The sequence below is a fragment of the Lampetra fluviatilis genome, chromosome 2 (assembly GCF_964198595.1).
Source record: "Lampetra fluviatilis chromosome 2, kcLamFluv1.1, whole genome shotgun sequence".
Classification (NCBI taxonomy): domain Eukaryota; kingdom Metazoa; phylum Chordata; class Hyperoartia; order Petromyzontiformes; family Petromyzontidae; genus Lampetra; species Lampetra fluviatilis.
In genome coordinates, this window is record NC_136276.1 from 31,002,741 (window position 1) to 31,020,958 (window position 18,218).

General features: G+C 52.5%; 1 protein-coding gene and 1 non-coding gene across 2 annotated transcripts in view; one reads left to right on the forward strand and one right to left on the reverse strand.

The window, feature by feature from the left end:
* Window positions 1-18,218, forward strand: part of LOC144945414 (uncharacterized) — a 67,228-nt gene that overhangs the window by 36,000 nt on the left and 13,010 nt on the right. The gene's annotated exons all lie outside the window — the stretch shown is intronic.
* TRNAI-AAU (transfer RNA isoleucine (anticodon AAU)) lies at window positions 6,127-6,200 on the reverse strand. Its single transcript has one exon. It is a non-coding gene; the product is annotated as a tRNA-Ile (tRNA).

Sequence of the window (18,218 nt, forward strand, 5' to 3'; positions counted from 1 at the left end):
CCATCTCAAGCCAGAGGACGAGAGGACTCTAGCCGCCACGCATATAAATGATTTAGAGTGAAAAACTTTGTTTTTACGGGTTATACTTGTTTCTGTTGTTCTCGTGGGACACCATCTCTGCCCCTGACTGTTTGTTCGCATTGGCTGAGAGGTCAGACTCGTCTCTGATTGCTCAACAATCAATCACAGCGTGACAAATCGCACACCCAATACCCCCCCCCGCTCCCCGTAGCATTATCATCATCATCATAATGATTAAAACTTGGCACGGGGGCGCAGATGATTGCTCGAACAAAACGCATTTCGCCTGGAATTAAAACATTAAGCCACGTCGCTTGGGGGGAAACTCGTCTTGGTTGCATTCAACTCTCTCGCCCGTCCCGTCCCGTCAACCGCGAGTCAAAGTTAAACACAAGCCAAGATCAGATGCTTTGATAGATAAAAACGAGGCGAGAGTGGGTGTGTGTGTCAGAGCAGTAAAGATACGATTTTGCCAGCTCGACAAGATTTCGCCAGCTATTATTACACACGTACATATATTTTAAAGTTTGAAATATAAGTGTCAACTTATATTGGATGAGTTTAGGATCTGTTGCAAAGCAACAAAAGTCGGATTTTTAAGAATTTTGGATTTACTGGGAGACGCGATTTCCAGATGTGTTGCATAACTTCCACGATGCGTGTACAGGGGGCTCCTTTGCTTACACAAATTCGACTTGCGAACTTTCAGAGATACGAACAAGCCTGTCCGTATGTCCAGTTGCATGTTCGGACCCTCGAGAGTCGTAAGTTGTTGGTGGTATCTACATCTGCAGAACGTGAAGAATCAGTTGCATCTACGTCTACAAGAGATTATACAACTTTTAAAGCCATTCCCATACTTTCGGTAAAATCATGTGGAATGGAAATAATAAAATAATAAAAATAAAACATAATAAAATAATTCTCACGACGTTTCGGCCACAACACAAGCAGCCGTCCTCAGGCGAAGAACAGGTCTGTCGAGAAGACTTATATTATGTTTCATTTTTATTATTTTATTATTTCCATTCTACGTGACTTTACCGAAAGAACCAAGAAGAAGACCTCTGGAACTTAACTCGTTCGGAAGTAAAGGAGTCCAACCACAGCACGAACTCATCTACCCACCCCTCCCGTTCATCCACCGCACTCAGCTACCCACACAGCACCACCACCCGCACTCCTGGCCGAGGCGGGGGGGGGGGACGTCACAAGGCTCCACGTTGTTTGTGTCAACGACTTCGAGTGAATTTGCGTAGATCGGAGTTCGCGGGCTTAAAATGAACGCCGGGACAACTTCTCTCTCTCTCTTTGTGTGTGTGTGTGCCCGAGTTATGCAAACAAAATACAAACCACGAGAACATTTCTCAACAACAACAAAAAAACTCCGTCCCAACCCACTCTTTAAACATATTACTCGGTGATGCTGCTGCTGCTACTGCTGCGTTGGCAGTCGTGCACAAGAACAATTAGCAATAACATGCGAGGGGTGGGTAGATGAGAGGGGTGGGTAGATGAGAGGAGTGGGAAGATGAGAGGGGGTGGGTAGATGAGAGGGGTGGGTAGATGAGAGGGGCGGGTAGATGAGAGGGGCGGGTAGTTGAGAGGGGTGGGTAGATGAGAGGGGTGGGTAGTTGAGAGGGATGGGTAGTTGAGAGGGGCGGGTAGATGAGAGGGGCGGGTAGTTGAGAGGGGTGGGTAGTTGAGAGGGGTGGGTAGATGAGAGGGGCGGGTAGATGAGAGGGGCGGGTAGTTGAGAGGGGTGGGTAGATGAGAGGGGTGGGTAGATGAGAGGGGTGGGTAGATGAGAGGGGTGGGTAGATGAGAGGGGCGGGTAGATGAGAGGGGCGGGTAGATGAGAGGGGTGGGTAGATGAGAGGGGTGGGTAGATGAGAGGGGTGGGTAGATGAGAGGGGTGGGTAGATGAGAGGGGCGGGTAGATGAGAGGGGCGGGTAGATGAGAGGGGCGGGTAGATGAGAGGGGCGGGTAGATGAGAGGGGTGGGTAGATGAGAGGGGTGGGTAGATGAGAGGGGCGGGTAGATGAGAGGGGCGGGTAGATGAGAGGGGTGGGTAGATGAGAGGGGTGGGTAGATGAGAGGGGTGGGTAGATGAGAGGGGTGGGTAGATGAGAGGGGCGGGTAGATGAGAGGGGCGGGTAGATGAGAGGGGCGGGTAGATGAGAGGGGCGGGTAGATGAGAGGGGCGGGTAGATGAGAGGGGTGGGTAGATGAGAGGGGTGGGTAGATGAGAGGGGTGGGTAGATGAGAGGGGTGGGTAGATGAGAGGGGCGGGTAGATGAGAGGGGCGGGTAGATGAGAGGGGTGGGTAGATGAGAGGGGTGGGTAGATGAGAGGGGTGGGTAGATGAGAGGGGTGGGTAGATGAGAGGGGTGGGTAGATGAGAGGGGTGGGTAGTTGAGAGGGTTGGGTAGATGAGAGGGGTGGGTAGATGAGAGGGGTGGGTAGATGAGAGGGGTGGGTAGATGAGAGGGGCGGGTAGATGAGAGGGGTGGGAAGACGAGAAGTCTGAGTAGTTGACGCGCGGTGCATTGTGGGTTGCCACGTCGTTCTAACCAACGTTGTCCCAGCGCTACGTACATTTGCCGTGTCGTGATGTGTCCTGTCCAGACCCACTTCTCCTATCAGTTGTCTCTGACCCATGTCACCATGTGCTGTCCTTGCTGCGACCGAGTTAATGTCATCACCCCATCACCCCCTCCCCTTCGCCCCCCTCCCACCCACCCCCAAGGTCCCCCAAACCCCCCCCCGCCACCTGCCCCCACCTCCATCGCCTTCCTCACCATCCACTCCTCCCCTCCCCCCCAACTCTCCGTCCAAAACCTTGCTTGGTGAATTCCTCGACTGTTGCGATATAAATATTTAGTGGAGAGCCAGCCGCTGCTGTGTCTGCGGTCGCTCTGTTTTGAGTTACGCGACGTGAGTTGTGGTCGATCCTCGTCCTCCTGGATCCACGTCACCCTGAAGGCCGAGAGGAGATGAGAGAGAGAAGGGCAGCGAGGCAGGGGGGCACAGGCGACGTCGAGTGGCAACTACGGTGATGGTGGAAGCGCTCACGAGTGTCATCGTCACAGCCTCGCCCCCGACTTGAGGGACGAAACAGGTGGCCTGGATGAGTCCAGGCCACCTCTTCTGTCTGTCCATGATGAGTCCAGGCCACCTCTTCCGTCTGTCCATGATGAGTCCAGGCCACCTCTTCCGTCTGTCCATGATGAGTCCAAGCCACCTCTTCCGTCTGTCCATGATGAGTCCAGGCCACCTCTTCCGTCTGTCCATGATGAGTCCTGACGTCATTCACCCTCCGTTTGTCTTCTAATCCACGTGCTCCTCTTTGCCGATTGCAATGTCATCTCGAGCGCAGCGCAAATGTCCACCCTTCTTTCCGCACTGTTCAGTTTTTCATCGCGCGTTTCTGTTCGTGACCCGTCTACCAGAAACACGGGCCACGAACAGAAACGGCATCATCATCATCAACATCGTCATCGATTTTCTGCCAGGGCTGTCCCCATTATTTATTTCAAATATCGGAAAAAAGACGAAAAATGAACGGCCTGTAATAGCAAACTGAGGCCACTCTAACCGTATCTGGCCTCTGTATGTACCGTGAGGAAGGGCCACTGCCCGAAACGTTGCCTGCTTCCAACTTTATATTTTTTTTATTTAAAAGACAAAAATTCCCCCCGTTACAGCCTCAACAGACTTTTGGGGCAAGTACTGCTAGCGAGTAGCAGCTATGAAAGCCGGCACGGCACACGAGGGGGGGTGGGCAGCAACGTCGGCAGACCCCCTTCGTCTCCCCAGTGACGATGTTTTAACTTCGCACCGCACCACGACACTCGCTTGAAGATCGTTCACAGACAGCCGCAGTGACCACCACCACCACCATCGCCACCACCGCCACCGCCGTCTTTGCTCGCCAGCCAAAAGCCGCCGCCGCTAGCGGGAGGATGAAACGTGCTGAGTTTTATGTCCGTCTCAAAATTCGCTGCTGTTGTTGCTGCTTGTGGCTCACCACGTCAATCTTGCTCAGGCAGTGAGTGAGGGGCGGGGTAGGAGGGGGGGGTTGATGGTGATATGAATGAGTTTGATTGTGGCATTTGGAGTCAATGATTAACGCGAGATTTAATCTGCGGTACCCAGCTCTGGGTGCTGAGTGGCGAAATACATCGCTCGTTTCATGCGGGGAACGCGACTCCTCGAATTCACTTCAACTCAATCCCGATGGCTTCCAGCGGGTGGGGGAGGCCGGGGTTAAACACAAATGTAATTCACGGATCCTGAGTCTCAGGCCTCCTGCATCCGGCAAGGGTTCTGTATGGGATGGGATGAGGGTTCTGTATGGGATGGGATGAGGGTTCTGTATGGGATGAGACGTGGATTCTGTATGGGACGAGATGAGGGTTCTGTATGGGATGAGACGAGGGTTCTGTATGGGATGAGGGTTCTGTATGGGATGGGATGAGGGTTCTGTATGGGATGAGACGAGGGTTCTGTATGGAATGAGATGAGGGTTCTGTATGGGATGAGAAGAGGGTTCTGTATGGGATAAGAAGAGGGTTCTGTATGGGATGAGAAGAGGGTTCTGTATGGGATGAGACGGAGGTTTTGTATGGGATGAGAAGAGGGTTCTGTATGGGATGAGAAGAGGGTTCTGTATGGGATAAGAAGAGGGTTCTGTATGGGATGAGAAGAGGGTTCTGTATGGGATGAGACGGAGGTTCTGTATGGGATGAGAAGATGGTTCTGTATGGGATGAGAAGAGGGTTCTGTAGGGGATGGGTAGTTGCCGATTGCACCATACATAGTTTTTTTTTAAATTAATGAATGCATCTTCAAATGTAATTGCAGGCAGCATGTACGGAATGTCAAGTTATTCTTACAAAGGGTTGCAGACTGCAAGGACTACAATTACGCGTCTGGGTTCAATGCAGGGGAAATAAATCTGTTACATACCACGCGTTTCAGATTTTTTTTCTTTCTATTTCCACCCCCCCCCCCCCTCGATGTTTCTTTTTCTCTGGATTGTGTAACCGGTTCGTGTCTCGCGAGACAAAGCCAAGTGTTCATCCAGGAGTTCTAACCCCTTTGTGTTTGAGAACGGCCCGCGGAAGTGGATATAACAGAGCTACCTCTTAGATTCATTTCCTCTTCAAGTGCCCTGTCTCTGGTCGACACAGAACGACCCGCGGAAGTGGATATAACAGAGCTACCTCTTAGATCCCTTCCTCTTAAATCAACCACCTCTCTCTCTCTCTGGTTCACGTACAAATACCATTTTAAACCAAAACCACAGCGGGCGTTATCGCTGACCTCAGCCTAAATAAATGTCAGTGGAAACCTCGCGGCCAGCATTGGTTACAATAAATAACGAATCAAATAAAAGCCAATTGAAACACACACATTTGAGAGCATTGGTTTTAATTTCCCACATTCATCAATTAATTACTTCCAAGCTTCGAACCCTCAGTGGAGGTCAGCGGTCACTGGGCAGGTCCTCTCTCGTTTGTTGTCACAAGCCAAGCAGGCTGGTGCCTGGTTCGTACTCGGATAGGTAACTACCACCAACCATCACCACCGGGGCTTGCCAGGTGTTGTAGTTTGCGGGGCTGGGAAGTAACCTCTTTAGATGGCAGTCCTCTGAGTGTCTCCCCCCTCGTGCGTCTATCCCGATGTCTCTGATTTGCTCCCACACGGAGCCAGAATCCTGGTCAAGGAAGGATGGGGCAACTATTGCAACGCAGCAGGACCTTATTGAAGCAGCACTTTGCTATTGGACATCTGTGAAAAAGAGTTTTCTCGTTCGTCGGATTCCTCCAGTATAAATACATATTCGGATTCTGATACTCGACTCAGCGAGGCTTTACCGGTAATTTTACAGGACATCATTACGATGACGATTATTACTTTAAAAAAACCCAAATAATACTTCCATACTAATCTATAATGCAAAGCCGATTATCAATCCACTGTTGGATGAACGCCCCCACCTCCCCACGCTGTGTCAGGCTTGGGAAGGGTTGTTTTGTCATACTTCACCGCGCTGTGTAAGTAAAGTAGCATTACGTAAAAAAACACATAAATATTCGTGGCCTGTACGGGGATCGAACCCGCGACCTTGGCGTTATTAGCACCACGCTCTAACCAGCTGAGCTAACCGGCCAGCTAACAGGAGCACCAAGTCTCTTGCCATTGATTCTCAGGGCCAATAGAGACACGGGGCAGCACATGTACAGCTCTGTGTGTGTGTGTCAGTCCACTGCTGGATGAAGGCCTCCCCACGCCGCGTCGGTCAAGGCGTTTGCTTGAACCAAACTTCACCGCGCTAGTCACGTGGGTTGGTGAAGGTGGGTGAGTGAGTGAGTGGCCGGGTACAGAGGAGCAATGAAAATGTCCTGCACTGCCTTCGACTGCTCACAACGACGCAATCTGTGGCAACCGGTCAGTTGCGGCACGGTGGTGGCGGTGGTGGTGGTGGTGCCGATCACCCATTCCACGCACTGTCCAGGCTCAACCCCGCTTAACTTCCTAAATCTGCAGAGATCTGGCACATTTTCCAGCCAAATTTTTGTTGTTGTATATATCCATATGCGCGTCTCACGATGATTCGACTGCCCCCCTGCCCTGGGAAATGTGGAATTGCACAAGTGCCAACGCGAAACCGACACACTTTGCGTGAGCGCCAGCCCCCCCACCCCGCCCCCACCGCCGCCGCTAACGCCCCCGCAGGACGCAGACGTTTCGAGTTGTTGGGAGGGCCCTTGGACTTTTGACTTTCGACGTTGAGATGACGTCCACGGCGCGCGCGAGTGGCATCAGGTGACTCGACGCACGCAACGCAGAGAGAGTGAAGCGTGCGAGGTGACCACGTGGGCGGCGGGACACGTGGGTTGTCCCGAGTTCGCACCCCCGGGGCCTCGGAACACAACTTCACACCCGAGTGGGAGACGACTCGTTCGTGATGTTCTCGCGTCAGTTGCTGCTGGCAACACAACCTCACGCCAGAGCAGAGGTCGCAAACGGGTTTTGATTCTTTACCCGTACCCGTACCCGGCCGTACTAGGGTCGCAAACGGCTACCCGTACCCGGCCGGGTATCGGGTAGGGTACGGGTATCGGGTACCCGGTTGCGACCTCTGCGCCAGAGTCTAACGCTAGGCCCGTCCATAGGGGGGTGCACCCCCCACCCGCCCCGACAACTTCAAACTAAACCGTCAAAGTGCACCACCCCCCCTCCACAGAGCCCGGGGCCCAGGGCAGTCGCCCCGATAACGGCCGTACCCTAGGGACGGCTCTGTCTGCTGCAAAGTGTCGGGATTGCTCAAGGGTGAGTCCCCGACTGGCGGAACAGCTTCTCACCGGAGTGTCGTAATTATCAGGATCGTCTGTACGAGACTTCTTGTGATGCACTCCCCATTTCCGCCCCAGCCGCGTTGTGGACGGACAAACGGACGAAACAGACGCACGAATGGATGGATGGGACGGGATGGACGGAGTCGATGCTTAAACGCGCGTTCGACGCGTGGTGTTGTTGGAAAGAGCGTTTGACAAAAAATAAATGCAAAAAAAAGGGAACACAGAGGGGACGTGCGGACTTAACGGAAGAAGAGAAAGAGATCATTAATCGGATGCGGCCGTAAAAAATCTTAAATTGCCCCGCACTATACAATGCCTGTGATGACGTGCGAAGGAGAGAGAAGGAGAGAGAGAGAGGAGAGAGAGAGGAGGTGGTGGGGGGAAGGATATTTTTATTTGGGGTCACTTCGAGTCCGCGAGTGACCCCGTCGAAGTGGCCCCCACGTTGGGCGCAATCATTTAGCAAGGGACTCGACCTCGAGACCTCGAGGCCTGGAGCGTTGCTATTTGCACCGCCGCCATTCTTGTGTTAACAGAGAGAGAGAGGGGGGGGGGGGGGAACAAAAACATCGCGCGTGCCTTTGTCTTTGTCGTGTCCATTAAAAAGGGGGACAAAAAGTAAAACATGAGTGTACGGTTCCGGACATTCGACATTCCCAGTGCCGGGGCCAGGTACATCCGTGGGGTATAACGCACGGGTGACGTGCCTGCACAGAGCGGCGCGACGGGCGTCACCTGTCGGTACTCGTTTTAGCGGCCCCACGTGACCGACGGCGATTGTTGATGATGATCATCATGATGAAAGTCCCATTGGTAGTTGATGATTCTGGAAGCATTGCGTGATTACCTAATGATGATCGTCGTCTGCAATGTGAAATCTGCGCAGTTGAAGATGTCAATTATTAAACTCGCTGGGTGAAGGCCACGTTGGTCACGTGGGTTGTTTGACATACTTCGCCACGCTGGTCAGCTGCGTGTTTGAGACACAGCCCAGCCACTGATGTGAGCCGTGGCCTGGAAGGAAACTCAGTTGTGCCAGGTTTGGTAGCAATCTAAACCAGCGTTCCCCACCACTCAACCACACGCCACCGCGCAGTGAAATTAAATCGAAAATCATCACGAAAATACACGGTGCATATTCTTGGTTCTTTCGGTAAAGTCACGTAGAAGGGAAATAATAAAATAATAAAAAGAAAACAATAAGAAAAATAAATTATTAAGTTTTCCTTTTATTATTTTATTATTTCCCTTCTACGTGACTTTATCGAAAGAACCAAGAATATGAATCCATGCAGTCACGAAAGCTTTCAATCGAAATTTATACACGCTGCATATATGTAACACAACGAAGAGGGCGCGGGAGAGGGGGGGGGGATGCGAAAAACCACAGCGTGTAAACATCATCGCGGCTACAACAATCAACATAAACAAACGAACGAAAACGGGACGTAAATCTTCATTTCGCGTCCATAAATTCAGACGGTGTCAGTGATGACATTCGGGGTTGGACGGTAAACGATGAACAGCGACCTGCCCCCTGGGCAGCTGCACCCACGTGGCTGGGTCAGAGGCAACGGTTATCCACGAACAGAACGCGTGCAGATGTTGGCGATGACGCTGGTAATGGCGATGGCACATCGAGCAGAGAGAAAGAGAGAGAGAGATGTACGGGCAGTGCCGTCCCTACGGTACGGCGCATTGGGGCGACCGACCCGGGCCCCGGGGGGTGGGGGGGGGGGTTAACGCATTTCGAAGTCACGGTGTCAGATGTGAGACTTCGGGTTTAGTTTGAAGACGTTTTTGGGGGGGGGGGGGGGGCAGTGTAGCAGTTGCTCAATCCGCTGCTGGGTGAACTGGATGAATGCGTGTGCCAAGTCGCGGGAGGTTGCCTCATCATACCTCACCACCATCACCATACCTCACCATCATCACCATACCTCACCACCACGCTGTATAGTAGTGGGAGCAGCGGGGATGGTTGGGGTGGGGGATGTCTCGAACCCCTTCAGACTTGCATCGAGACTCACAGACTCATAGACTTATATATATATAAAAATGTGTATACATATACACACACACACACGTGTACATATGTACATGTGTAATATTTCATAGATGTACATTGCGAGCTCGACGTACACAGAGACCCGTAGCCAGGCAGGCTTACAGAAGGACATGCATCAAGACCCCATACACGCAGAGCTATCTCTCCCGATGACCTTTATACCGAGTGCTCCAAAGCTAAACCAACAAGTACGGCGCTCTCTAACTACACTTGCCCCCAGGTCTACTGGGTCCGAGCAGAGGTGGTGTGGGGTCCAGATGGTTTAGGGGTGGTGAGGGTGAAGGGGGTGGGGAGAGATGCTCACCATCTGCTCGTGTTCCGAGTTGAACCCTGGGGTTTAAGGCGGTCACAGTGCACCCTGCCACTATCAGCAGTTGGCTGGGAGCCTTTATAGCTGCCGCGCCCAGCTTTACTGAACACCCCTCCCCCCGTCACTCAGTGAGAGAATATATAGGTGTCTGTGTACGTCTGTGGGTCTCTGTGGGTCTCTGTGTACGTCTGTGGGTCTCTGTGTCAGTCTGTGGGTCTCTGTGTACGTCTGTGGGTCTCTGTGGTTCTCTGTGTACGTGTGTGGGTCTCTGTGTACGTCTGTGGGTCTCTGTGTGAGTCTATGGGTCTCTGTGTAAGTCTGTGGGTCTCTGTGTGAGTCTATGGGTCTCTGTGTAAGTCTGTGGGTCTGTGTGTAAGTCTGTGGGTCCCTGTGTACGTCTGTGGGTCTCTGTGTACGGCTGTGGGTCTCTGTGTAAATCAGTGAGTCTCTGTGTAAATCTAACTAGATATGGGTCTGTGTGTAAGTCTGTGGGTCTCTGTGTAAGTCTGTGGGTCTCTGTGTAAGTCTGTGGGTCTCTGTGTACGCCTGTGGGTCTCTGTGTCAGTCTGTGGGTCTCTGTGTACGTCTGTGGGTCTCTGTGTCAGTCTGTGGGTCTCTGTGTAAGTCTGTGGGTCTCTGTGTCAGTCTGTGGGTCTCTGTGTACGTCTGTGGGTCTCTGTGTCAGTCTGTGGGTCTCTGTGTACGTCTGTGGGTCTCTGTGTCAGTCTGTGGGTCTCTGTGTACGTCTGTGGGTCTCTGTGTCAGTCTGTGGGTCTCTGTGTAAGTTTGTGGGTCTCTGTCTAAGTCGGTGGGTCTCTGTGTACGTCCGTGGGTCTCTGTGTCAGTCTGTGGGTCTCTGTGTAAGTCTGTGGGTCTCTGTGTCAGTCTGTGGGTCTCTGTGTACGGCTGTGGGTCTCTGTGTAAGTTTGTGGTTCTCTGTGTCAGTCTGTGGGTCTCTGTGTCAGTCTATGGGTCTCTGTGTACGTCCGTCGGTCTCTGTGTCAGTCTGTGGGTCTCTGTGTCAGTCTGTGGGTCTCTGTGTCAGTCTGTGGGTCTCTGTGTACGTCCGTGGGTCTCTGTGTCAGTCTGTGGGTCTCTGTGTAAGTCTGTGGGTATCTGTTTAAAGCTATCTAGCTATGGGTCTCTGTGTAAGTCTGTCGGTGTCTGTGTAAATCTAACTAGCTATGTGTCTGTGTGCAAGTCTGTGGGTCTCTGTGTAAATCTAACTAGCTATGAGTCTTTGTGTAAGTCTGTGGGTGTCCGTGTAAGTCTGTGGGTGTCTGTGTAAATTTAACTAGCTATTGGTATCTGTGTAAGTCTGTGGGTGTCTGTGTAAGTCTGTGGGTCTCTGTGTAAATCTACCTAGCTATTGGTCTCTGTGTAAGTCTGTGGGTCTCTGTGTAAAGCTAACTAGCTATGGGTCTTTGTTTAAGTCTGTGGGTGTCTGTGTAAGGCTGTGGGTGTCTGTGTAAATCGAACTAGCTATATGTCTGTGCGTAAGTCTGTGTGTGTCTGTGTTAGTCTGCTTAGCTCCGGCTCTCTCTGTATGTCTAGTAAATATCTGGGTGTCTGAGGAAGTATGTGAGTCTTTATGGGTCTATGTGAAAGCCCGTGTGTCGAGGTATGTGGTAGGTGGGTAGGGCGGTTTGGTGTGTGAGTAAGTTTGCGGGTAAGTTGCCTCGGAGGGTGGGTGGGTACATTCTTTTGGTAGGTGAGTGGATATATTGGTGGGTACGTGGGTAGGAGGGCGGGTACCTGGGTGGAAAAGTGGGCAGGAGGTTGCGGACGTTTATAGGTGAGTGGATATATACTGGTGGGTGTGTAGGCGGCTGTGTGCTTGAGTAGGTTTATGGGTAGGTGGGTCAGTTTGTGGGTATTCGCCTCTCCGTCCGTGTTTGTGTTTTTTTTCTCTTCATTGTGCCGTGTTCTGTCTCTGTCGAGTGCTGTAGGTTACGGTCAGAAATCACGAGTGGCTTGGAGAATTGAATACACACACGCGACAATTCCTCGAATTCTTCACTCCACGACAAATGTTTACGCTTCCTTCAGCTAGTTTCCAGTTAATTCAGTCCCGAATGATGCAACGGAGGCAACGAGTGGAACTTTTATCGGCGCAAGACTGTAGACCCGGGGTCTCTCCGCCTCCCTCCGTGTCTGTCTGTGCTTGCGTCCCCCTCCAACTTTCGGAGTTTCACTTCGCGTTTTCTTTTTAATATCGCCGCTACAATTTTGTTGCTGCAACCACACTCCCCCTCTCCACACCCAATCCCCTCTTCTACTTCAATTTTTTTTATTTCTCTTTATTCTTATCCTCCTCCTCCTCTCTCTCCCCTTCCCTCCCTTCACGTATCTTTTCCCTCTCTCTCCTCCCTACCGTATCTCCCCTCTCCTCCCTACCGTATCTCTCCCCCGTCTCTCCCACGTCTCTCTCCCGTCTCTCCCCCCCCCCACCGTCTACCTCCTCCCCCTCCTCACCTCTCCCGAGTCAAGATTTCTGAAATTCTTGCCCCGTGAGCTGCACGTGGCGTTTAATGTACTGCCTTTATTTAATTATTTCGTTTAATCCAAACCGGCGTTTCACCACATACTTCAACCAGTTCCCAATTTTTTTTTCATTTTAATATCAGCGCTGTTTGCATTGGCATCGATGTCTTATTTAAACATCGCCTTGCGAGCTCAGACTTGGGGTCGGGCTCCTGGTGGGGGTGGAGGGAGGTGGGGAGGTGCTGGGTAAAGCCTGCGTCGAGTCTCGAACCCGTCATTTCCTCCACTTCCTACACTGGCAATCCATCCCGTGCGTGACACGCGCGCGCGCACGCACGGGGGCACACGCAACACACAGCAAAAAGACGCGTTCGTCGATGTGGAAGGAGAATATACCGTAGGCGACGTTTCGGGCAATGGCTCTTCTTCACAGCTGAGATCATCTATTGATGAGGGGTCGGGTGGGGGGGAACAATCAGTGGATCAGAGATCGCACCAGGCGCGGCACGAGACCTCACTCTGAGTGGATTGGAAGCGTGGGTTCTCGCGTTAATGACCGCATAGCTTGCGTCGTTACGGTTCGATTAAAAGGCCAGGCTCAGTGGAATGTGCAGTTAGATTCCAGTGCGTAGCTGTGCAGCAAGTAGGTTGCAAGCTGATGTGTGTGCGAGTGGAGGTGCTCGCTCAACAGCACTTGCCCCAAACGTTTGTCGAGGCTCTATGGGTGATCTTTGCCTTCATAGCGGCTCGCGCGCGCCGCGATGCACACCCGGCCCGCCCGGGTTCGAATCCCGCTCGCAGCCAACATCGGTGACGCACTTCTACACCTGGTCCTGGGCAGTGCCGGAATCAGCTGGCGCGGGGCCTGCAGCAAATGTTATAAAGGGGCCCTACGTGAAAGAAAAAAATTAGAAATATTAAAATAACTTTTTAACTTGCATAGTAAAGTAATTGTATTTTTTCATTTGCAAAACGGCCAGACCATACGAGAAATCGCTAACCTTAAACACCCAGTCGTTCATAAAAGTTGAAGGCGGTATAGTACTATAGTAATAGAGCAAGTGCGGAATCACTGAACCGGAATTGATAGCTTGAAAGCATTTAGCGCGGGGCCCTTGAAAGTGCGGGGCCCGTACCTACTACATTTGTAGTAGCTACATATGTAGTAGCTACTACATATGTAGTAGCTACTACTACACATGTAGTAGCTACTACAGATGTAGCTACTGCATGTGTTGTAGCTACTTTTGCTACGATCAATGATAATCCGGCACTTGTCATATGACTCTCTTAAGTTGGCTCAGCCTTAACCGAGTACCCGGTGCGGTCTGTAAAAAAAAAACTTTGTAAGACAACGGCGGCCGGGCGTGGTATTGGACATTTGTGAAAAAGAGCTTTATAGCTCATCGGATTCCTCCAGTAAAAAATACATATTCTCAATCCGTATCGACACCCCCCCCCTATTCTATCGTGCGCCGTGCCGTGCCGGCCTGAATAGGCGCTGGCTAGACAGCACTCACCCCCAACATCCTGAGCAGAGTCCCAGCTGCGGTGTAGGAGGTGCGGTTCCCCGATCTGACGGGGAGCTGGGGTTGCCAACTCGGACTGAAACTATTCCGAGATATAGAAAAAAACCACATTATTATGAAATAATATTGTAAACATATCCAATTCGCACATTCTCTCGGATTGTCTTTAAAAGTCACGGGGAAATCAATGCCAATTCCGGTAGACCCTCCCGGTGAATTCGGGACGGTTAGCAACACAATAGCGACCCCAATGCAATGATGATTATCGAAGACAACTTGGAAGCCACGTGGCCGCGCCTCGTGCCCCTGCTGCAGCTGCAGTTTGTTGTGGTGTTCGACTGGGGTGGAGACGCCGCGGTGTGCCGCCTGGCCGACATTAACCAACGTGGGGCCAACGTTGGCTGGCCGTGCGCACTGGGTTATCCATCACTGTGCCGTGCACATCCCCGTCACCTGCTGGAACCATTGTCACGTCTGCGCCGTGTCCTGTGCCGTCACGCCGATTACACAAACACAGAGGAGGAGGAGGAGGGGGGAGAGGCGGTGGTGGCACTCCCTTCCTGCCCGCGAGGCGGCGTGGATTTGTTTGTATACCTCGCCCAACAGGTGTCAGCTCAGGTGGCTGTTGACTGCCTGCCTCCAAGCTCCCTCGCTCCCTAGCTCCCTCACCTCCCTCCCTCCTCGCCTCCCTCCCACCGAGCTCTCTCCCCGACCTACTCAGCTCCCCCCCTCCCCCAGGCTCCCTCCTTCCCCCGCGTCGTATCACCGCACGTTTAGAATCGGACGCTCTTCTGGGGGAGGGTGGGGGCAGCGGCGTGGTCGCTTTGGGGAGACGGACGCAGTCGTCCGCGCGTTATTTTGAGCGAAGTCGTTTGTCTCGGCACCACCCCTGGATGTGTTGATCGCGATGCCATCGATCCACGCAGCGTGGATCAATGGACGGACCACCGGCCGGTGGATATTTGCCAGAGGCATCCGAAGGCTCGCGAGGTGACTTTAAGATTTCGGTAAAGTCACGTAGATAGGTTCGAAGAAAATAACAAAACGTAACAAAAAACTACGACGTTTCGATCACGACACAAGCGATCATCATCATGACGATCGCTTGTGTTGTGATCAAAACGTATTTTTTTGTTATTTTCTTTGAACCTATCTACGTGATTCTAGATTTGAAGCTTTCGTGACTGCAAGGATTCATATTCTTAGGTTTTTTCGGTAAAGTCACGTAGGTAAAAAAATTTAAATTAATAAAAGTAAAATAAAAATCACGACGTTTCGGAGGCAACACAAGCTTCCGTCTTCAGGTGGAACCGTCACAGCACGATAGCTGTATACTTTTATTAAAACATTTTTTACCTATCTACGTGACTTTACCGAAAGACCCAAAAGAATACGAATTCCTGCAGTCACGAAAGCTTTCAGTCAAGATTAAAATGATGCATTTTTTATTTTCACATTTGGTGAGATCAACAATTGCAGGCATCTGCTCGAACACTCATTTCCTTTCGAACTGCTTTACCCGTTGCGTTTATTTATGCTTACCCTCTCGCACCGACGATTAGCGCGGCTTGGCTGAACGTGCACGCGTGCAGCAGGGAAGCGGGATAACGTGGAAACGAGGGCGAGCCCTGAAAGGCGGAGCGGAGTGAAAATAATTCCAGAAGGGAGCGAAGTTGGAGTCTTAGTTTTTTCATGACGGATGAACCCGACGATCGTTCGGTGACATCGGGAGCGGTGGCGCGGTGGTTAGCGCACTGTGCTGTGGAGGCAATGCCGCCCGAGTTCGATTCCCGGCCACGATAAGCGTCAGTGGCGATCGATGTCGCAACCGGTCCTGGATTCCGCTCGCCTACCGCTGACCAACTTCATTGAAGTGTCCCCCCCGGTTTGCTCAGAAACCCGACGCAGTGCACGATGCAACCTCCGCTACCAGCCAGGCAGCCACCCTGACCTCTGCACACCCCACCCACCCTCCCCTCTGCCCACCCCACCCCACCCACCCTCTCCTCTGCCCACCCCACCCACCCTCACCTCTGCCCATCCCACCCACCCACCCTCACCTCTGTCCACCCCACCCACCCTCACCTCTGTCCACCCCACGCACCCCCATCTCTGCCCACCCCACCCTCCCTTCTCTCTGCTCTTAACCAAAGGGTCATTTCCCGACACGTCAGCAGCGCGCCCCCCCCCACCACCCAATATACTTATTTATTTATTTTATGGGCGGAGGTTGCAAATGGGTGAGGGGGGGCACTGCCAAATGCAGCCGGGTCACCCGAGTTGACTCGTGGTGCGATGGGGAGCTCGCATCAGTCGGGGGGGGGGGGTTGGTGAGTGATCGTCATCTGAACTGGTCCTGCCCTCGCTTGCCTGCCCACCCTTCAGCAAGACAAATACAAAGACCCCCCCCCCACCGCGCATAGCCTTGACAGACTGTTGGGGCAAGTGCTGCTAACGAGCAGCTATGAAGGCCGGCGCGGCACACGAGGGAATGGCGTGGTCGGAACGACGCCCGGCCGCCTTTGTCTCCCTAGTGGCGATGATTACACTGTACTCGTTTGAGGCTGAGTCGACCTCGGGGAGTCCCACGACCGGTTCAGATACTCGTCACTGGTGCTCGTGGCCCCGAGCGGGAATCGAACTCGGGGACGCCGGGTTCGTAGCGCAGGGCGCTGCTAACCGCACGTTACGCACAGACACCCACCCCATTCCGGGACCGGTGTGGTGAAGTATGGTCAAACGATGCCCGCCCATGGCTGGGCGAGCGTGCGAGCCATCATCCATCACGCAGTGGCTTGACAATGGACTGTACTTTATTTGGAAAAAAACTATAACCGGTGTATATATATACAGAAACCAGATGAATATAACATACACCAAAGAAAATAATAATAATATAGTGTGGAATATCGACTCCGTGCAGGTGGACTTGCGGGCGAGATGCGGGCGCGTGATTGAACAGGCGGCTACAGACGCAAACGGCCCTGGGGCGTGAAAGGGAATTCCTCTGCTGGTCGTGTACGCAAGTAGCCTCGGGGACACGGGTGGAGAGAGGTTGTTTTTATTTTATTATAATACACAGCGCAGGAACGAACAGACGTGGTTCTTCATGGACCGCGGCTATGAGCGTAGCCGGTTTGTGTTTGTGAACTGGTAATGAAAACTATTAAAATAAATGTTGGGGGGGGGGGGGGGAGTTGGCAATACATATTTTTTTTGCTTGAGCAATATGCGTCGTGTGGGTGGTGTGTTTGTTGAAGTGGGTGTAGCGAGCCCTGTTACAGGCAAAAGACTGCGCGCGTGTGAGAATGTGTGTCTTTGTGAATCTGTGTATTAGTGTGTATGATTGTGTGTGTGTACGTATGAATGTATGTGTGTATGGTTATGTGCGTATGAATGTGTGTGTGTATAAATGTATGTGTGTATGTATGTATGTGCGTATGAATGTGTGTATGTATGAATGTGTGTGTATGTAGTGTAGCGGTTAGCGCGCTGCGCTTCGAACCCAGCCACTGATTCCCACTCACGGCCAACGCCAGTGACGATTACCTGAACCGGTCCTGGGTCTCCCCCATGTCGAATCAGCCTCAAATGAGTAGCTGGCGCGGTGTGTAAACATCGTCACTGGGAGACAAAGGCGACCGGGCGTGGTGCTGGCCACCCACCCCCTCGTGTGCCGTGCCGGCCTTCATAGATGCTCGCTAACAGCACTTGCCCCAACAGTCTGTTAAGGCTATACGGGGGCTATTTATCTTCGTATGGGTTGTGTGTGAATGAATGTGTGTGAATGTATGTGTGTGTGTGTACAGCACTTGTCTAAACAATCTCTGCAGGCTATACGGGGGATCTGTGTCTGTGTGGGAACGTGAGAAGCAGTGGCGCAGTGGTAAGCCGACATGCGCCACGAACCCGATTGTATTTTATTTCAACGAGACGGAGGTTGCGTTGTCGTATGCTCCAGATTCCATTGAAAACCCACTTTACGTATGCCGAGTGATCACGTGCAGGGCCAAACATCTGTCCGTCACGTTGACCGGCGACGCCTCGAGCGAGAACGGCCTCTCGCGGTGGAACGATCGCCAAATGGCCGAGACTGGTGACGGACCTGACAGCCAAACGGAGGCGGACCCGTGATGGAGCGGTCGTGCATTTGATCTGCCCGCGTGCGGCGACACGATGTATTGGGGGGCAGGGCAGGGGGGGGGGGCGTCATCTGGCAGTGTATAGACGATGGCTGACGTTGGTGATGTTCACGATGATGATCAATATCGGCAGAGTGCAGCACTCCTCGCTGCGCGACACCCCAGGTCTCTCTTTCGTCCCTTGGTGGCGGTGTGTGGGGAGACAAAGGCGGTCGGGGGTGCTGCCCATGTGTGCCTTGCCGGCCTTCACGAGGCGCTCGCCAGCAGCACTTGCCCTCCCAACAGTCGGTGAAGGC